Raw genomic sequence first — 19,789 nt, forward strand, 5'->3', positions numbered from 1 at the left:
GGTATAACTAATACTGAACAATAGTGTTTTGAGAACCATTATTTTGGCTTGGCTATGTAAAGTGTAACTTACAGTCTGTAACTGACTAGATGAAAGTGAGAAACATTCCACAACAGCCCTCAAATTCGGCACTAGAATCTACTTTTAATGGCCTGGGACTGAAGCAAGTTAATCCTCCTCTCTCCAGTTTGTCACATTACTGTGCAGCTATGCTAAGTCGATTGCTGAATCCGTAGCTCCACAACTGCATGTGGCACTGTGTTACACCCCACAGAGATGAGAAGGTTCCATTTCCTGGAGAGGATATTTTTTTGACCTCGAATTTTCACACCTTTTCCATTTTGACTGAAGCACCTGATCTCATAGATTAAATGCAGACTGCAGTGTTTTCAGAGTCTAATGCAGTAGCTTAAAACATGTCAGTGCCACGCATGACACTGCACATGCTCATCTCAGCGTTAATAATTTGGTAATTAAAATAATGAAGGGGAGAAGGAATCAGATGGAATCACATATAGAGGGATGTAAAATGTCATTAAAGTGATCTTGGTTACAACCACATCATGATTGAGTGAAGAATCATGAGATATTGGAATTTTAAAAATGAATTTTCACTCTGCAGTGGAGTGTGTGCTGATACGAAACTTCATGGCAGATTAAAACTATGTGCTGGACCAAGACTTAACTCAGGACGTTTGCCTTTCATATACAAGAGCCCTACCAACAGAGCTACCCAAGCACACTCGCGACCCATCCTTGCAACTTTACTTCCCCAGTTCCTTATCTCCTGCCTTCCAAACTTCATAGAAGTCCGTATTTGAATTTTGATTATGCTTAATGATACGCATTCATGGGAGCCGGAGGCGGTCGCACACAGCCATTTTCGTAGGGACAGGTGAAGGTGGGCACAAAAATACAAGTTATCATGGTGGGAATTTAAGCCATGGCGTTTGGATGTTCGAAGGTGGGTGTCAGATTACTAACAGTGACTGAAATAAAAATATAGCGTAGTCTGTAGGGATGGACACGCCTCAGCTATGACCTAGTGGAACAGTCCAAGGGATTGCAGAAGGGGAGGAAAAATAAACCATCACAAAACTGCAGACAGCCATAGTTGGAGATATGAGAAATTGTGTCGTGTACCATTCCATGAGCGTCTGCACTGAAGCCATCGATTTAAGCTATTATACTATCAGAAGCATTAATATTCCTAATGAGAGTGGTCTGGCGTCACGGCAGCCCTGAAAAGGTAGCAGTGGAGGCGACACACCATTGTTAGGGAGAACATCGGTAGTGTTGGAAGAGGTCGGATGTTTAGTGAATGTCAGCTTCACTTCTATGGCATAATAAACTTTGTTTTTGCTCATATTGAGTTAACAATGTCTAATCAAGTACAGTCACTTAGACAATATACACAGATTTAGACGATGGCAGGTAATGAGCAAAGCTTATGGCATGGTGCACGCCATCACTTCAACTCATATCAGTAAGCAAGATGCTGCGACTATTCCAATGTTCACTACATCAGTGTTGCGAGTTCTTGTTGCAGATGACCACCTGATTGTGACAGTGCATTTAGCTTATTTTTGTGTCTTGAAGAAGATTGGGTTATTAATTGCCAACGAATCCTAAACTATCCTGGCACTGTGGTTTGAAGCCCATATGGCAGATAGCATAAATCATATGCCTCACAGACTGTCAAAGTTGTGGCAGCTTAGAACTAATAGATTCGTATATGAGTAATTTTTTCTGTAGTATTGATAGTATCGAGTCGGGAGGAAGGAGTTAAGGTCGTCTGAGCTCCACAAGTTCTGATAAGAACACTTGTAACTTATTTGAAATTGATATAACAACTGCACACCTACAAAACTCTAACACATTGGGCATCAACAATATACTGTATTAAGATTTTACCAGATTTGTTCGCTATTCATTTACAAATGAACCAACCTCTCCCAGTGTTGTGACCTTAGAATAATTAATTATTAGATTTCATATATTAGAGCACAACATACGAAAAACCACACTGCAGGTAAGGCCAGGTAAGTTTAACAGGTGTGCAGATTGACATTCAAACGCAGGACGAACAGGTAGATCTGCAATTCAGTTGAGTCATGCACCCTGGTTAGGCTTCCACTTCCCGATACAGGCATTTTTTTTGTCATGGTGCTTCGTTGGTTAGGGTCTGAACAGTTTTCTCTCGATGTTAGTCGATGTATTTTGTGTAAATTAGCACCAAAAGGCTAAATCAGGAAGTAACAGAAATGTTTCAAGCCCTGATCTGTAAAACAGAATACAGAAGTTGCAAGCCATCATAGGTATTCTTCGTCCACGGACAAACGATAAACTACTATTGAAATCCCATTGTGCAAGGACACAGCCAGAATTTTGTCAAAGTGGGAGGAGTTTGAATGCGATTTGTTAAAGAGTACCTTGAACGGCTCGTACACGAGAGGCGTTTGAAAAGTTCGTGCAAAGTCCGAGAGATGGCACCACTGGCGCGTATCGAGGTCATATTTAGTTAGTAGCATCTTTGGGAAAAACGCATACCAAGTTTCAGCCACATTGGTCTATTTCTTTGTGTTCGGCATTCGTGTGAATCAAGGAAGTCGATTGATTGTCAACAAATGGACGAAAAAGAATTTCGTGTGGTGATTAAACATTACTTTATAAAAGGCAAAACGCCTCAGGAGACTAAAGAGAAGCTTGATAAACATTACAGTGATTCTGCACATTCCTTTATAAGTGTTTTCAAAGTTTTCGGGAATGGCCATATGGGCACAAGTGATGCTGAACGTTCTGGACGCCCTGTGGAGGTTACGACCCCAGAAATTATTGATACAATCCATGGTATGGTGATGGATGACAGAAGAGTTAAGGTGTGTTAGATTGCTAGTGCTGTGGGCATCTCGAATGAATGGGTACATAATATTTTGCTAAACATTTGGACATGAGCAAGCTATCCGCAAGATGGGTTCTGCGATTGCTCACACTTGACCAAAAACGGGATCGTGTGGAGTGTTGGAAGGGTGCAGCTGTTCACGATGAATCTGCAGGACTTTAAACATCGTTTCGTCCCTGTGGGTGAAACATGGATACATTACTATACTCCTAAGACCAAACAACAATCTCAACAAAGGGTTACCAAGGGAGAATCTGCACAACAAAGGCGAAGTCCATTCCTTCAGCAAGAAAGGTTATGGCGACTGTCTTTTGGGATTCGCAAGGGACAATCCTCATCAACTATCTGGAAAAGGATAAAACTATTACAGATGCATATTATTCATCGTTATAGGACTGTTTGAAAACCGAGATGCAAGAAAAACGCCGGCGATTGGACCGCAAAAATGTCCTTTTCCATCATGACAATGCACCAGCGCACACCTCAGCAGTTGTGGTCGCAAAATTAATGGAAATAGGTGTCCAACTCGTTTCACATCCACCCTATTCTCCAGACTTGGCTCCTTTGGACTATTAGAAGAAATGGCTTGCGGGACCAAGATTTTATTCAAACAAGGAGGTGATTACAGGAACCAATAGCTATTTTGCAGACTTGGACAATTCCTATTATTCGGAAGGTATCAACAAATCAGAACAGCGTTGTACGAAGTGTATAAGACTAAAAGGAGACTATGTCGAAAAATAAAAAATATTTACCTCAAACACATAAGTAGTTTTTATTTTTTCACCGGCTTTTCAAATGCCCCTCGTATATGGTAGGCATAAAAACCTCGTAACTCCATCTGTCTGTGAAAACTCCTAATTGTAGTAACAAGTAACTCCATAATCAAAGAGAGATTTAAAAGTGCATGGATATCTCTAATCTGTCAAAAATAAGCTTCTACTATACAGTTACAAGTGTCAACTTTCTTTATCACTTTATATTATTTTTTTAACCTTTTATGCCTCACCTGCAAAATTTAACAAAACGGAGTTATGAGGTCCATATAGAGTGAATCACTTAAAATTTGCACAGCAAATGTTGCGGAAATGGAAACTGCTATTGATGTGCAGTTTTCACTGAATGGATTGGTAGTCAGGAGTTCGTATTATTAGCCAATCAACAAACTTTAGTAATACTTATAAAGTGTATTTTTGTGCTACCATACAATTTTTAAATGGAACAATGCCTATTGACATTAACAAACTAATATTAGGGTAACTTAGAATGCCAGTTGTGTTTGTTGCAGGATTCTAGTTCGAGTCGTTTACGAGACATCGTATTTTGAGACGTTCTCCCACCGACACACTGTACGTTACCTGTGGTAGCACACACTAAAGAACAGCACAAGTCCATACACTAGCTGTGTGGATTATGGTCAGTAACGAGACAACTGACCATCACAGATTGTGTTCAAAATGACCACCAACAGTGGTAATACACTCTTTCAGTCTGGCATGGAAAGACTGCTGCACACGTTCTAGCATTTCAGCGGTAAGTTGCAGCTTATGTCATTGAATCAGGGAGATTTGGCTGTTTTTAGATGTATATCATGATCAGTCATGTGCCTTGATAATTTACTAGTCCTTGGAATATGTAACAACTATTTCGCTAATTAACTAGAACAATAATTCAAAACAAATTTTAACTTTACGACTTATTTCTCCGCGCTTTGGGTGCTAATGTCGCACCAACTGTCAGATGGATCCAATTTCCACAGCAGTGAGTGTCACAGCTGTATATGTTAAGGTGCGTTTACTTCTGTGAGCCTTGCGGCTAGTCGCCATGCGCCTGTAGCTTGCCCCTCACGTAAGAGAGGCGCCCAGTATGAAAACAGGTGCGAACGGAATCCACTTGCACGCACATGCTGATGAAGAGGCATGCACCTGCACACATACCTCTACTTGCATGTGGGTCAAGCACACCGGCTACAGTGTTTGACTCTACAAAACTCCTCTGTGATTTCCATCATACGTTATCGCGTATTTGACGTTTATTTACATGTACGTTAGAATTGTGACGATTGGACTCACTGCTCCAAGGATATTACGAATAAGACATTTCACCATCTTTCTTGCAGCGAAACTTGAAAACATGATGTATCGCTGTTTCAAAAGTGAGCCATCTTTATGCACACAATGATTATCGCTAGCTGCATTCCAATGTAAGTATCGCTGATCTGCACACATTGTCGAAATATTATGCAAACTAACATTAAAATAAACACTGCCTGCCAGAGAAATAAATAACTATTCACCAAATCAAGGTAAGTATTGTTAGGAAAGTAACAAAAAAATTCGAAAAAATTATTCCTTATACAGGGTGGTCCCGAATTCATGGTAAAACTTTAATGGTAGGTGCAGGACATTGTAACAAGGATATATTGTATAGGAATGTATAGTCCCAGGTGACGCGGTGAGGCGTAAACAGGGGAAATAACGGCCGAAAGGAAAACGAAAGATTTCATTGAAATCGTTGTTGACAAGTGTCATGTTTACAGTAAGTGTTCAAAATTGCGTCCACCATGAGCGATACATGCTTGACAGCGTCGGTGCAGCGATTGGCGTACACGTTCAAAGATGCCTGGTATTTCACGCACACCTGCAGCAGCTACAGATATGCGAGCAACGAGATCCTCATCTGAGTCAACTGGAGTCTCATAAACAAGGCTCTTAAGATGTCCCCATAAAAAGTAATCGAGGCAAGAGAAATCAGGAGATCGGGGTGGCCAAGGGACTGGTCCACCACGCCCAATCCATCTAGCACCAAACGTGGCATTCAGTTAATTCCGTACAGCAGTGCTGAAGTGTGCTGGCGCTCCATCGTGCTGAAACCACATGCGGTTACGAATGGCGAGCGGAACATCTTGCAGCAGTTCTGGTAACACTTCTTGCAGAAAAATAAGATAGCTTTCGCCACAGAGTCGCGTGGGTAGTAAGTATGGCCCAATCAAAAAGTCGTTCACAATACCAGCCCACACATTAATACCGAAACGTTGTTGATACGCATGTGGACGCGTTGCATGTGGATTATCTGTTGCCCACACATGGGAATTGTGCGCATTAAAGACACCCTCGCGTGAAAATGTCGCTTCATCTGTAAATAGCACATGACCTACGAAATCCGGCTGCAACGCACATTGCTGCAACAACCACTGGCAGAAGTTCACGCGAAGAGGATAATCTGCCGGATTCAATGCTTGTACTTTTTGAAAATGGAAGGGGTGTAAGCGATTTTCATTTAACACTCTGCATACAGTCTGATGACTCACATGTACGTCACGCGCAACAGTTCTTGTGCTTGACTCGGGTCTATCAGCCACTATGTTCAAGATGCGTTCTTCCAGTCTTGGAGTGCGTACAGCTCTTAATCGACCAGCGTCATGTCTGTTGACGTCGAACGTACCTGTTTCACAAAGTTGACGATGTAACCGTTGAAAAAGTCTATGATCCGGCATTCGTCGATTAGGATACTCCGCGCGATACATTCGTAACGCAGCTCTGGCGTTACCATTTGCACGGCCGTACATGTAATGCATGTCTGCTTTTTCTGCATACGTAAATTCACCCATCGTCTACGGCAGCACAATTGTGAATGGCGCTTGTCCCTACTGCGATACATCATGTTCATCTACTGCCCTCTACCGGCAGTGACACCAACCGATCACTCCATTTCTCTTTCCCCTGTTTACGCCTCACCGCGTCACCTGCGACTATACATTCCTATACAATAAATCCTTGTTACAATGTCCTGTACCTACCATTAAAGTTTGTACCATGAATTCGGGACCACCCTGTATTATTGTTTCTACAATTTAAAAAGATTAAACTTTGAAGATAATCATATGTCTCAAAAAGCTTGAGCTATTATATATAGAGTATGGAGGAGAGTGGAGGGGGAGGACCAAGGGGGGGGGGGATGAAGGCGCAGTTGACTTGGACGAATTCAAGTGGTCCACTGAAAAAAATCTCTATGAACGAACGAACTATAGAATGTGTTACCATCATATACCTCTTCCACTCTCCACAGATCAGTCCCTATCGTTAAATCGCAACTAGTTTTCGTAACTGAGTACTGCCGAGGCGATATTTTGACATTGGGCTACTAGTGACATAATTTCGAAATGTTTTGCAAGGAAATGCAGCCATCGTGGCTTGTGAGATATTTCTGTTAATCAGTGCGATTTTTGGGCGACACAGGCACATACATGTGTTTCTAAGCAATTATTTTAATTAAATGTTATTTATAGTTATTTTTACTGCTCCGCTATCTTGTGAAATACTAAACCCCAAAGTTCTATCAGTACCCAAATAACGACTCCAGTGCGAACATTAAATTGCTACAGATAGGTAATTGGACTATTACAGTAGTGCATTAATATTTTTAACTCATCTTAACGTCAGTGGACGAACAAAATTGGTTTTTCTCTCCTTTCTTGTTATAAACTTACATGCAACCAGAAACTATCACAACAGCACACAGAAAAACGCAGCAAATGGCAGCATGTCCATTAAATTCAACTGCAAGTGAGAACTGAACTGATTAACAAAACAAATGAGCTCAAGTTAGGCCAACAACGTACAGTAGTTGGTCTTGGCTAAAGTATGCATGGGCGACAGCTGATAGTGCTTTCGATATATTGATAATTTAAATCTATCGGGTGCTTTTTTGACTACAGACAGTGCGTATCCCTTTTTTGTCATGTGACTGAAACTCAAAATATCTTTCAATTTCACCACATGCCAACTAAGTTCTGTGTAATTTCATTTAGGTGATAGGGGGCGCCCAGATCCCTGGACGCTCCTTTGGTTATGTCCTTGTGTTGTGAAGCAAAGGAAAGGGATGTTCTTGACGAAGTTAGTCTGATGAAAGGCACGTATACTGCTCCTGTGCTTATGTCGTTCAGGGTACTGGATCAGTCTTCTTCCACCTCAAAAAGGGTTGTACGAAGAAGACTGGTGACACTACTTCAGCACTGTTCCGTAAAGGTTGATGTACACTATCACTAAAACTGGCTGGCACCAAGGAGTCAGCATAAATTCTCGTAAATGGAATGGAAACAAAAAATTACGAAGACAGACAGTCATTGCTAAAGTCACAGGCAAGTTTAGTACGTGGTTCAATAATGTTGCGTACAGTTATTGCTAAAATTTCTAGGGAATTCTGTAATGAATAAAAAACCTGCACTAGGATCCTAGAGGGGGCAAGTGTCCTCTCTTGTCCCACCCTGCGAACGCCTATGCTTTCTCTCAATACATTGTATGTTAGCTGCTACAATATTTTCAACAGATGCTGGTCATCTTTAAGTCTCTCAGCATTTCGTAACATTTCCCGGTGATGTCATCTTTCTGTATACGACTACACTGTATGTAAACAGATTCAGAGAGCTTGCAGTTTCACTCAGAACCAGTACCAGATTCCTCATGTGAATAACTAATTTATGAATGGAGCTCAATAAATGTCTCCACTAGTTCTAAAAATTTTAGTAACTTGGAAACAGTTCTCAGATAAATCTTCGTCTTTGAGTGCTATTTATTTGTTTAATGCCTCCTTGTTAATTGTACTTGGAATTCTCTTTTGCCGCCAGCATTTACGTTTTACGTTCTTCTTATTGTTGGCGTAGTTCTAATGCAATAACAAGTATGAGAACCACCTCTATCTGGATAATCTCAGCTGACACTATAACTAAAACCGTGCCATTAGATGTCGCGTGTAGGAACGGTAAAAAGGAGCAACAACAGTCCTTGAAGTCCCTTCACAAGTGGTGGCGTCACAATTGCTGCACGTGAAATACTGCTTACTTTATACACTCTGTATAATGCATGTTGTTTGCCAGAGCTCTCATTGGTACAAAATTAAAATAATACTCTGATAAGCTATAACATTTTTCCACCTACTTAATATCGTGTTGGTCCACTTTTGCAATACAATACAGCAAGAATTCTGCTTGGCATGGATTCGACAAGTCTTTCATAGGTTGCCAGGAGTATACAAAGCCAGATGTATATGTAAAGGTCACGCGGTTACAGTAAATAAGGGGTAAGTTGTTTGGGCGCGGAGTTGGCATCCAGTACCGGCCCAGATGTTTCCCCGCTAGGTTCAAATTAGGCAAATTTAGTGGCCAAGACATCAACATGAGTTCACTATCATGCTGCTGAAACCATTGTAGCACGATTCTACTCTTGTGACATAGACTGTTATCCCGCAAGACATCAAATCAAGAGATGTAGGTGGTCGGCAGTAATGTCATGATGTGTTCAGTTATTACCACAGCTCCCAGGGAAGCCCAGGCGAATGTCGCCCTACAGCCTATAGCGTCCCACTAGCCTGTGTCTCTGGTGTAACGCATGTTTCGAACAGTTTTTCGGCTTGATGAGCCAACCATGGGCCTAGTGTAGCAATAAACGTGACTTATCCGACCAAAGGAAACGTTTCCATTCATCCACCGTCCAATCTCGATGATTCCATGCCCACAGTAATCGTAATTGAAGATGTTGGCTCAACATGGGAACACGTAAAGGTCATCTTTTGTGGTGCACCATGTTTAACAATGTACACTGAGCGATGTGCTCTTAAACATGTGTGCCTGCATTAGCATTGTGCTCTGTCATCAGATCTGCCACAGATGACTGTCTATCCTGCATTAAAGTGCAGGTAAGATTCCGACCTCCACATTTTCTGATGAAGTGTGGATGTTCAACACGTTGTCGAATACTCATGGTTTTACCATCCTTCAACCACTTTCCATAGATGCTCGTGACAGTAACATTTGGAGGACCAGCTTCGCCATTTCTGAGACACTCATATCCAGGTTCCGGTCCATAACAATCCGTCCTTTGTCACAAGTACCTTATGTTAGTGGGTTTCCCGATTTGGTGCCTGTATCGTCACTAGAACGATTCCTAATTAGCCTGCGCTCTTTCCTTATCGTGTCAAATGCCTGAAATGCCACGGCGACTTCAATATTGCAGTATGCAGCGGTGTTAATGTTTTTGCTCATCAGTCTTAAAGCCTCTACTACGGAAAGGTTAATGTGTGAAATACCGAGTGTTTCTAAACAAATATCGGTGTTGTAAGGCTTAATTCAACTTACAATTATAAATAAACCATAAAATGGAAGAGCAACACAAACAGTTTTTTTACAAGTGTTCAATGCGAGATTCTTCACACATCAAGTCGATGTGTGTGTTCTTCCCAATCCTTGATCAGAATGCCTGGAGTAATTGTTGCAACAACGCTGTTTCTAAAGTCAGGTATATCAGCTGGTAGCGGAGGACATACAAGTGATACTTCATGAAGCCCCAAAGGCAAAAATAACACAGCATCAGATCGAGTAACTGTGGGTGGCATGCGAAACACGCCCTGTCATCCAGCGACTTGTAGCCAATACAGCAACTGGGTACAATGTGGTTTAACCAACCATATACTGGTTATGCCACTGAGCTGGCACAGCATCTTGCTGGCAAATAAAGTTCTGTGGTTCGGCCTCTTCCAGTTGAGGAAAGAGCCATAGCTCTAGCACGTCTAGTAAGAAACACCAGTAAGGCTTGCTTTTCCTTCCAAAAACTGCCCTGTTTGTCACGAAAGAGGTTATTGCCTTCCACATAAGTTAAAAGTTGGCATTGCATTATTGATTCCATCACAGGGATCACATGGAGAGGCCTGTAGCTTGATATTTCACTGTTATCACTTTTCTTTGCAAACTGGTACAATGCCAGCTAGTCTGAAGAGGTTAGGGAATTCACCAGCAGTTGAACCAAATTACACCCCACAAATCGCCATACTCATGTGTATCAGGTGTTTCAACAGAATATCAGAGTTTTAAGACTTTGTGCGTAGCATTTATTACATTCAACTTATAAATAATACTTCAAATGAAAGAGCAACTCAAACAGTTTTATTTGTTTGCTTGTGCGCACGTGAATGCACTGTTTCATATGTCTTCCATTAGAAAGTGCTAGTAGCAAAGATGGCGACTAGCGAACTGAAAGTGTTTCGTGTTTTACATGTCGAAAAGACTAATCTATTGACACAGCGCAACATGTGTTCCGTATATGGTACCATCAATTTGAAGACACTGGTTGTCTTTGAAAAGGGAAGAGAATGAGACAACCAAGAGTGACTGAAGACTGTGTTAAACAAGAGAGAGAATCTTTCACATATAGCAACAAAAAATCAGTTCATAAGGCTAGTTGTGAATTAGGAATTTCAGTGACATCTGTGTAGAGATTTTTAAGGAGATCCTTAAAAATATGTCCTTATCATTTCCAGGTGTTACAAGCTCCAAAGCCAACAAACTATGGTTTCATGCCAACTTTGCAAATGAAATGTTGCTTCCTGACAATGAAGATTTTCTGTATAATGTCTTCAGTGATGAATCGACATTTCACCTTAGCAGAAATGTGAATACACATAATGTGCACACCTGGGGGTTAAAAAATCCCTACAATATGGTATGGTAGTATCTGAACTCCTCTGATTTGAATATTTTTTCTGACATATTATAGAAGAAAGTTTATGGTCCTTTCTGGCTGTTGTTTCGTGCTCAGGTAGCCAAACAATAAGGCGACCACTCTCGATAAGTGGGAAATCCGGGTTCGAGACCTGGTGTGGCACAAATTTTCGTTGTTGTCATTCAGTTATACAGATGATGGTTGCCTATACATTTCTTGTATTTCATAACGGCTGTAATCGCCGCATTTCCTATTCCTTTGAACATGCATGCATGTCCGAAAGAACTTTGCATCGTAATTCGTAATAACACAGGCACTACGACCAATTACCTCGCTGTTTGGTCCCCTCCCCCAAATCAACCAACATAGGCACTACAACGTCGTAAAAGGACATCTGTTGATGAATCCTTTTTTAACGATAGAACATTAACTATGTGGATGCAACTCAATGCTAGCAGAAACATTATTATACTTTAAACGTTATTATAATGTCAATTTTATTGTTGTACTACTATTGTATGTTAATGTAATCCTAGTACACACCATCCCATACTAACTGATCAGTGATACAGCACTGTTAATAAATGGTAAATAGACTTTTGAATGCCACAGAGCTTCACCAATAAATAGTTGTACGGCATAGACGTACCACCCCTTCCGGAATATGGAGTACAGTGTTTCCATTCATTTCAGAATTCTCACACACTTCTACGAGTGCGTAGATATCCATGAATTCTCTGCAATGTAATTAGTTTTTTGTATCAATTTAGTTTGTGGCAGACTTGTACACTGAACGATGTGCTCTGAAACACTTGTGCTTGCATTGTACTTTGTCGTCAGATCTGCTACAGATAACTGTCTATCCTCATTTACAGCGCAGGCAAGCTTCCGACCTCCATGAAAAATGGTGATTTTCGAGTCTTGCATTTCTTTCCCCCTCCTCCACTGGATAAATCTGGCGGATGCCCATGTAGTGCGGTACTAATAATTGCCTCCTGTCTGGATTTTGCATCTCTTTCCAGTATTCTCGGTACTCATGGTGTAGCCCGTAGTTTAGTAGGAACCCAGAAAATCTTCATCGGCTAGCACAGTGGTGGTTGAAGGCAATGCAGCCAGGAGAGGATTTTGTAGAAATATTCCTTCTATAGTTTTCTTCACAGCGATGCCAAGAAGGATTTTAAATCCGCAACTTGTTATAGCACGGATTTCTTTCATGCTAGGTGAAACAGTTATTTTGCTAATATTCTTATATCCTTCGGCAGCATTTCTAGTACCAATGAGAAACAAACATTCGATCTGTATGCCCATCACACAGCACCAAAACACAGTACACGAAATGGCGAGCGGCAGTAGACCTTCACAACAAGAAAACGTGAATATTCAGTGTTACAGGAAGTGCTGTATGCTAAAATAGTATACATTTATGTGGAAGAACGTGAGGAATGGCTTAAGACGCAAAAAATTTGACCACTGGAGATTCTTTATTATAAAACGACACGCGTTTGGTCTTAATAAGACTTTTATTACAGTCACCCAAGACGGTATTAACCAAGCTGACTTGCCTCAAACTTTATTCTTGCAGCTATAGTTAGAACTACTGCTAAACATCAGAACACTGGTATTAGAGCAGTAATTCTCACGATACATCTTAAAATGTTCTCATCACTCTGACCAGCAATCAGATGCATCGCTACTGCAGCAAGTGGATAATCTATGATGCGATTGTGTACCTTTGCCGTCTCAAAGTAATTGGTAGAGTTGTCTGCTGCCGGTGCGTAGAAAAATAAAATAGATAAAACCAAGGGGGTGACTGGAGAAACTGTCAGGAATATGTTGATTGTAATTACGTAGTACGCGAAGTGTAAGTTTGGGAAAATTTTGAACTGGCTTGAAGTTATCGAACGTCTTGTGATATTAATATCTATAATCCTTATTGCTGCTGTTCAGTTTATTCTGAAGTGGTTCACTAGCTGACGAGACGTATTCATGGCAAAACTTGTAATGTGCCCTAAGCTTTCTGTTATTGTAAAAGAAAACATATTTTGAACAGTTTTACTTCTGTTTTGTATCTCCACAGCCCCCGGCTCTGGTCTCTTGGCGGGTCGGAATTTGTTCCCGCCATTGCGCGTACAGCTTTATATTAAAGGATACTGTAAAAAATACTGTTACTTATAAGGTTGAATTATGTCAGGATTTTTTATTGGTATTCCGATATAATCCTTTTTATGTAGTGAAGATACTGACTGTTTCAATCTGTGAGATATTTCTTGGTGTGAGTCACATTTCTTGGGACATGTAAATCAGTAACCGTGTGTTTTTCATATTGCTGCAGTGGAACAACCCTATACGGTGTTGTAATTACTTTCTATGTTTAGCACTGACCTTGCAAACGACCTGTTCAGAACTTATTTGCTATCCTTTTGAAGTAGGTTTAGTTTTCATATATGTGAGTGAGTGAGAGATTACTTTTATGCGAATTAGAGACACAAAAGTCGGCGGAAACACGGATATGTTACTGTGAGTGATACTGGTAATTGTTATAAATGACAAATGTTGGTATCAGACACGAATATTTTCAATAACTCTTTATATTTCAGGTTGTATGCGTCCCTAACATTCTCTATATTAGTGGCAGCCTTTACTCCTTTGGATATCTTTCTCATCTACTTCTTCCACAAAGCTTTAGCTCAGCGCTAAAGACTTTATGACCATGTATGTAGCATTTTCGTATGTGCTCTTATTCGTTGCGGCATGCTCTTATTCGTTGCGGAAGACAGCTTCTTTCTCCATAAAATTTAGTTTATTGGAAATTATTTTCTTTGTGGAAGATTAAGATAAAGTCCAGTTAATAGAATCAACTGTAAAATTTAATTTTTTGGGACATAAAGTGAGAGTACATTCAGTGAGTAAAACTGCACATACATGAAGAACTGTAAACATTTTGTACTTAAATTCACAAATTGTTTACCTGATAAGGCACAACTCTCACTACTACTAATGGATTCACATGACAATAACAGCGTCCAGAACAAAAGATTCCTACTTCAGAGATTAGTGAGAAATTTTTCTGGAGTAAATTGTGTTGTAGGGAAGGAGATGGGGTGGCTGGCCACTTAAAACTTGTGCCAAAAGGAATCCACTTTGTAGTTTCTGCTTCAACCAACACAAGTTTAAGATAGAGCAAATTAAAATAATGAAGAGAAGAAATGTATCAATTACTGATATGCCAATCTTATTTTTAACTCTACTGTAAAGGAACTACTAATTGTATAACATTTCATAGGAGAGCTAATATTGGCTGAAAGTTGTATAGAGCAGGGGGATTAAGACTCAGGAGTATAATGATAGTTTATTGCTAGTACAGTATACAGATTATGTTTCTGTGAGCTGCTTGTCTTTCATTAATGTATATCTTTACTTGTTACACATCAGTGGAGGTTCACTTCCATGATGGGCTTGAGATAGAACAATGTGTAACTAAATGACTTCTCTCCAAAGTATATAGTTACACACCTTGTGTCCAGTATCAGGTCTCTCAAACTGTACCATCAAAGTCAGTAATTCACTCTTAGCAGCAATCATTGCTCAAAAATTTACAATAAATATAGAAAGTGCTGAACGATAGAAGGTCTAGCAAATGGCTTTTCCAACAACTATGCACACTGAAACTAGTTTCAAACAAAAGTAACATCCCTAAAGATAGTACTAACAAGGAAAACTCATCATCACACACCTCTCAGATTTGGTGGTACAAGGGCTCATTGGACAGCCCAACAAAAGCTAAAAACAGATCAAGCATGGAAACAGGAAGCAGGTGTACTGTACTGTGAAGAAGAAGAAGAAGAAGAAGAAGAAGAAGAAGAAGAAGAAAAGCAAACTAGAAACAGTGAATGGTCCAAGAACAAGAAGTGCAATATAGAGCAGCTGGGTAAGCAAATTAAGTGGGTACAGTGTTGGACTGCTAAGTGGGTGAGCTGTGTTCAAACCTCCCTCGCATTTTTTTTCCCACTATTCACTTAATTCAAATTTGTGTCTGTGTCGTAGGGTGACATCCGTTAGCAACAGCTTGGTGTAAGGTAGGGACCTGTAATGAAAGTTGATTCTGCAAAGCTACTCTATTAGCTGCTGAAAGCAAGTGGCTTTGATGACAAGGCAACAAATCAACCAAATCCTTCACTGGAAAACATGTCTGGTGTGTCATACATGGCATTAGTGACAGTATATGTGTTATATGATAGGAATCTCTTATCGACAGACCTAATTTGTACGCCTGGTAAGTGAGATATGCCTCCTTGCCCACTATAGGTGTTTGTATGAATGTGAATGTGATCACTCCCAAGGAAATGGTGAAAACATAATAGTTTGTCACATAAGCTGCAACAAATGAATGCAACAGTTTCACAGTAACACAGCTTCTCAGTGCTCATTTCAAAACATATGTTTTTGAAGTTGCATTCTGTTTTGTAAGTCTTGACTCTTGAATTCCTTTGTTGTAACATGGTTCACATCTGTTTGTTGCCTTGATTTTTTTTAGACGTCTATGTGGTATCTCGCTTGCTCTCACTATTTATCACATTTGCTTGTGACGGTAATGTGTTCTTTCCGTACGACTCGTATTCCATAACCAATGTATAGTATAACAACTGGCTAGACTACAGAAAGAGAACACATTTCAATGGCAGAATGGACAGTTCATATGTTGTGAAAATAAATAAATAGGACGAGGAAGTTTTGAACATGTTTCGCCCACTTGGCAGTCAAACACTATTACCACTTATCCATTATGCCTTTGCTGTTTCATGCTCCTTTTAATTGCTCTTCTTGTACTTGGACTGTTCACTGTTTTTAATTTTCACACTTCAGTACAGCTACTTGCTATTTTCATGCCTTGTCGATGTTTAGTTTTTGACAGGCTCACTGGGCTGTATTACCACTAAATCTGAGGGGGTATGATGGGAGTTTCCCTTGTAAGAATTAAAACATCTCAGCCAGTCATGATATATTCAATTGTGGCAATGTCCCCCATCAAACTCTTTGTTTGTGGTAACAGTGATGTGTAGCATAACCCAAGGTGTAAGACGGATTAGATGGTAACAGCATGAAGTGAAATAAATGTTGTGGTAACAGACAGATCTATAGCTCAGCCCAAGATCTATGTTCACCCCATATTTAATGCATGTAATAAATAGCTAAAACTGTACTGTAGGTTCAGAAAATGTATATTGCTTAATAGACAAATCTCGGATGAGTTTTTAATGCATATTGTTTACATATATCATACATCAACTATGAAAAATACAAGGAGTGGAAATAGGGGAGACACAGCAAGTCTTATAGCTATGGTTTGAAGAAAGGAAAGAATGAATTGTGTAGGCCTCAGTTTCTGTCCACTGTCCTGATGAACGGGGTGTGCTGGTGGCCAACGTATATAAACCTAATTCAAAATTATATGATGGACAACATATTATCATTCAGACAAATTTTTGAATAGGCTATTTATAATCATCAACTTGATGAGTAGTTAATTGATTAATAACTAAACCTAGAATATGTATACAAAATAAACAGCTAAGTAAACGCCAACTTTCATATCCTTCTGGCGTGTAGTAGTGTCCACTACAGTGGACAGCGGTCAGTGGTCGCTTCTGTGGGTTTTTCAATCAGTCCTGAGGCTGGAAATGCACAGAGTCCACTGCAGTGGGCACTCCCTACTGGTGTTGTGCCCTACATGCATTTACAGCCTCATGACTGAAATAGCAGGAAAGTCCAGTCCACTGCAGTGAAATTGGTGCACCACAGGGATATATTGGTCCACTGAATAAAAGTATTGTGAGTGTGTAGGTAAATTATGTATCATCACAAGTTTTTGTGAACATAGGTCATGAATCTTGCAACAAACTATTTACTTTATGCAAAAAGAAAATTCTCTTGAGAAAACTAAAATTAGAGAGAATTGATGACCAGTTCTTACATTGAGAAATATCTGTTCTGCCAATACAAACATTTAAATTACACACACTATCCTAACTTTCAGAACTACTCCTATGGTCTGGGTAATCTGTCCTCCCTTTTTAAGCTTCCCAATCTATTCCTCTCTTCTGGCAAAGGAATAATTACTTCCTTCCATTTATTTTCTTGATACATCAAATTTACCGGGATACTGGAACTACTTTTGCTGTTGCCACTGTCATCCAAATGTCTCTACCACAAAAATTAAATAATTCATATTGAGCTACTTTTAGACTGTGAAATACTTCTGGTATAGTGTTGCAGTATTTATAAATTAATAGCTGCAACTGCTATTTATAAGGCCCAGTTAACTGTGCAGTAGCTCTTCAAGATTTATGTAGCTGTCTTCTTTGACTCGAAAAGAAAAGTATTTGTGTAGTAGTATTCATATCTGACTTAATTGTTATATTCTCCTTACAATCTGTAAACAACTGGTGTGCCAATAGTTGATCAATGTTTTATGTTCGTTATTGAAGAATCCCTGAAACTTAGTAGTCCACAAGAATGAAAGTAAGAAATTCCCTCTCTAATGAATTTACTGTTGATAGGATGTTAACCGATATTTCCCTTGCCCCTTTTTTATTTTTTACAGTGAGACATAAGGCTTGTCTTTTATGGGTTAATTCATTTCAGCAGTGGGCTTACCACTTAATATTTTAACAGGGTACAATAGTTAACCAAGGAACACAAAACACTACTGAACATTTGGAGTTAGGTTTGTGGGTCTCTGAAGCTATCATATGGAACTGTGGCCCTAAACTTATTTATTAACACTGCAGTCCCTTCAATTTCAGTCATGACTTACCAGCTGAAAGTTAACTATTTTGTGGTAGAACATGCTTGGCCTATAAATAAGACTTTTTTTTGCATATATTGCTCATATGTCCTATACTGAACTGTTCAGTGATAGACAATGCCAACAACTCAGTCAAGGTTCAGGTTTACCTCTAAGCAGAGTTTGTTGTTGGTTCACTTCTCTGCTATTACAATGACCACACACTTGTGTACTGCTGAGTTGCTGGAAATACCCTTTCATGTATATGAGATGCTTTTCCAGCATGACAGAGCACCATTCCAAATCTACGCGTCAACAACCATCTTGTAGCTGCATTTCCTGGATTCTAGAGTAAAAGAAGAATTACCCTCCTCCCAGCCCACCTCTTTTTAGAGCTCTTGAAAAAATTCCTGAAGAGATAGCTAAAATATGGTTGTCCATGAAACTTTTGTGAGTAGGGACATGAAGTTGTTACTTTATAAGCTTTCCCAATGGAATAACTTATGATACTCTTCTCTAGTTTGCAGCTGGCTCTTCAAGTCAAGTTGGCACAATATTTCGACAGTCCATCTGGCTGCCATCTGCACTGAGAGGTGGCACAGTGATCAGTACACTGGACTCACATTCAGGAGGACAACAGTTCAAAAACCGTGTCTAGTCATCCTGATTTAGGTTTTCCATGATTTTCCTAAATCGCTTCAGGCAGATGCCAGGATGCTTCATTTGAAAGGGCATGGCTGACTGCCTTACCCACCCTTTCCTAACCCACTCGGACTGATGACCTTGCTGTTTGATCCCCTCCCCAAAATCAACCAACCAACCAGCTGTCATATTCAGGTGAGACACAGTTGTTGCTGTGTCTCATTGCTTAACTGATCATCAAATTCTTCTGCAACTAAGTATTTTTTTTTAAATACAGGTCAGTGCAAGGTTCCACGACTTGCTCAGATGATAGCCCTTGTTCCTGTTAATAAGAATATCAGCCAACCTAATTTCATTCAGAACGCAGCCCCAGTAATGAGAAGGGGCAGCAACCACCTGTCTCATGTTTCATTGTGTGCCTTAGCTAAGCAATGCTCCACCAGTTAGGATTTTTCCATTTTGTTGTGATTGTATGGAGGTGATCCACACATCTTTCCTCAGCAGTATGAATAATTTCAGTATTATACACTTTACCACAGTTGCATGGAATCTTGTAAAAACTGAGCTTCCTTTGTGCCAGAACATGTTGCTGTCCTGCCATATGCTGGGAGTGTACGAGCTAAAAAAGGGATAATTTTAGGAAATTTTAACATTGAGACTGCATTTTGTATGTCAGTCATGATTAATGTCCTCTTTAGATCTGTTTAAGATAACCTGGGGCTAAGGAAGCTGTTTTTTTTATTTTTTTTATATATAAATAAGATTCCATGCTACTGTGTTAAAGCATACACTGGTCAAATTATTCAGTTGGTTGAGAACAGACATGTGGAGCACTGCTGCCACACGAGATTACAAAATACCAAAATATCTGGTCGTGGTGTAGCATTGCGTAGCTGAGGGGGGGACGAATAAAGATGAAACAATGCACTGATTTGCATTACATCAAGATGTTCTCAAAAATATTGATGG

At 39.9% G+C, this 19,789-nt stretch overlaps 1 protein-coding gene across 3 annotated transcripts in view; it reads left to right on the forward strand.

Moving 5' to 3' along the window:
- The first annotated feature begins 13,073 nt into the window (after positions 1–13,073).
- The window catches only part of LOC126237054 (mitochondrial import inner membrane translocase subunit Tim21), a 50,478-nt gene continuing 43,762 nt past the window's right edge, over positions 13,074–19,789 (forward strand). Inside the window, exons 1-2 of one of the 3 annotated variants that reach the window (XM_049946831.1) lie at positions 13,636–13,911; positions 13,992–14,106. The gene's annotated coding sequence lies outside the window, so the exon portion shown is untranslated. Of the gene's footprint in view, positions 13,256–13,635; positions 13,912–13,991; positions 14,107–19,789 lie in introns of those variants that run through there. The other 2 variants (XM_049946832.1, XM_049946830.1) reach the window with 2 other exon arrangements.

Source organism: Schistocerca nitens, chromosome 2, assembly GCF_023898315.1.
Source record: "Schistocerca nitens isolate TAMUIC-IGC-003100 chromosome 2, iqSchNite1.1, whole genome shotgun sequence".
Lineage (NCBI taxonomy): Eukaryota > Metazoa > Arthropoda > Insecta > Orthoptera > Acrididae > Schistocerca > Schistocerca nitens.